General features: G+C 39.4%; 1 long non-coding RNA gene across 1 annotated transcript in view; it reads left to right on the forward strand.

Annotated features, from left to right (window-relative positions):
• The window catches only part of LOC143019647 (uncharacterized), a 3,667-nt gene extending 2,218 nt beyond the window's left edge, over nt 1–1,449 (forward strand). The window contains exon 2 of the long non-coding RNA XR_012965841.1: nt 1,263–1,449. This is a non-coding gene — a long non-coding RNA (uncharacterized LOC143019647). The remainder of the gene's footprint in view (nt 1–1,262) is intronic.
• The last annotated feature ends 1,182 nt before the right edge of the window (nt 1,450–2,631 follow it).

Below are 2,631 nucleotides of genomic sequence, written 5' to 3' on the forward strand. Positions count from 1 at the left end.
TAATTTACACTGCCCGGAAACACGCAGAGTGCGGGGGTGATCTAATAGAGGTGTTCAAGTGGCTCAAGGGCTTTAACTATGGTGGCGCAAACAATGTCATCATATCAAGACAACAGGGAAGGACTCGCAGTAACGGAATTAAGTCTGACAAATTTGAATTTAAGGAAGAAATAGACAGGAATTTGTGTGCCAATAGAGTGGTTGCCGAATGGAATAGACATGTAGCCATGTAGTGAACGCTGAAAAATATCGGTTATATTAAGAAAAGGTTAGACATTTTCATGGACGGAGGTGGCAGGTGGCAATGGACATGCAACTACCTAGTGTAGGCCTTATGGTGTCTTGCAGTCTCCCTCATTCTTATGTTCTTATGAAAAAAGGAGAGATATTCAGAAATTAATTTTGTGTTATTGATGTACAGGTTTATATTGCGGCTTTTATGTGGTTGATTTTTAGGAGAAAAAAGAAAAAGATTCTCGAGCTAATTACAGGTACATATATATACTCGTATATATATATATATATACATAAATATAAATATATGTATATATAGATATATGTATATATATAGACATATATATATATATATATATATATGTATACATATTCATATGTATGTATATATATATATATATATATATATGTATATATATTAATATTTAATATATATATATATGTATATGTATTTATATATATATATATATGTATATATATACATATATGTATATACATATGTATATATATACATATAAATATATATATATGTGTGTGTGTGTGTGTGTGTATACATATATATATATATATATATATATATATATATATATATATATATATGTATACATATGTATACATATATATATATATGTGTGTATACATATATTCAGATATATATACATATATATATATATATATATATATGCATATATGTATATATATATACATATAATTGGGCTAAAATGAACGCATTTCCGATGACTGGAAACTGGCTGGATACAATTAGAAATACAACCTAAAAGTAATTCTGGTTAGCACTATTGGTCCTGTAATTTGTTTTTTCTTGGATTTTTTTACTCAACGATTTTTAACTTTGCACTACTTACACTTTGCAATCTTACTTTAATTAGATTTCTTTACTTAAAACTTTTTTTACTTGGCATATTTTACTTAGCAATGTTCTTTACCTAGCGATTTTTTTCTTAGTATTTTTTTTTGTCTACGTAGTAATAAATTGATGTGTTCTTTTTCCTTTGGGTCTTTTGCAGATACAACAAAGCCAAATTAGCACCGATCGCCATTCGCTCAGAACCGGAGGAAGAATCACTGCCGACCAGTTAATACCGAACCACATGGCCTTAATCTTCTTGACAGAAGACGATCACGGTCCGACACGATGACAGTTCACGATGCTATCGCCTAACTGCTCAATACCAAGAAGGAGGAGAAAAATAATTCGGGGTGGGGAGGTGGGGGGGAACGCTATTTTTTTTTTTTTTTTTTTTTTAATTCGGGAGTGAAGAATCACTCCCACGGGCTTTGTTTGAGCCCGTGCGGTGGTGTTTATGTAAGACACACCTTGTGGAGAGGAGGTGGAATAGTATGGCTAGTCAGAGGGTGATAGGGGGCAGTAGAAAAGAGAGGCTACAGCTGTTAGAGCGGCGGTGGACGCTCTAGCAGCTGACGGAGCTCATAGGGGCTTTGGAGGCGGCAGAGGCGGCTCACAAGACCTTCAGGGGGAGCCGGTGGTCCCCGTCTGAGGAAAGAGGTGGCGGGGCAATCGCTCAGGTAGTGGTGGAGGTCGGCATTTTCTTCACGGCAGTGGTTGCACCGGCGGTCTTGTGTGTGTGTGTGTGTGTGTGTGTGTGTGTGTGTGTGTGTGTGTGTGTGTGTGTGTGTGTGTGTGTGTGTGTGTGTGTGTGTGTGTGTGTGTGTGTGTGTGTGCGTGTGTGTGTGCGTGTGAAACACACATAAAACTATAGAATGCTGACTGATTTCGGCAAATGACATCAGAGTATGAAAATTGAATTTTCCTTTCCATTTCCCTCTCCTTTTCCCTCTCATTGTTTCTGCTCCTTTCCCTCTTCTTGTTTCCCTTTCCTTCCATCTTCCTCTATATCTCTCTCTTTCTCTGTCTCTCCATCTTCTTTTAAATCCCTATCTTCATATCCCTCATACTCTCTCACTCCCTTTCCCTCTCCCTCTCCCTCAACCTCTCCCTTCTCCTTCTCCCTCTCCCTCCATTTCTTCTCCCTCCCCTTTTCCCCCTCTCTCCTTTGTCATTTCGGTCTCCGTCTTCCTTTCCCTGTCCCTCACTCTCTCCCTCTCCTTCTCTCTCTTTCTCTCCATCTCCATCGCCTTGTTCTTTTCCCTCTCCCTCTCCCTCTTCATGTTCATCTCCCTCTCTATTTCCCTTTTCCTCTCCTTCTCCATTATACTCTCCCTCTTCCTCTCCCTTACCCACACCCTCTCTCTCCCCCTTCATCTCCTTCTCCCTCACCCTCTCCTTCTCCTTCTCCCTCTCCCTCTCCCTCTCCCTTTCCCTTTCCCTTTCCCTTTCCCTTTACCTCTCCCTCTCCCTCTCCCTCTACCTCTCTCTAACCCTCTCTCTCTCCTTCTCCCACTCCCTCTCCCTCT

Source organism: Oratosquilla oratoria, chromosome 3 (genome assembly GCF_046742065.1).
Source record: "Oratosquilla oratoria isolate Oo_2021 chromosome 3, ASM4674206v1, whole genome shotgun sequence".
In the NCBI taxonomy this organism is placed as follows: Eukaryota; Metazoa; Arthropoda; class Malacostraca; order Stomatopoda; family Squillidae; genus Oratosquilla; species Oratosquilla oratoria.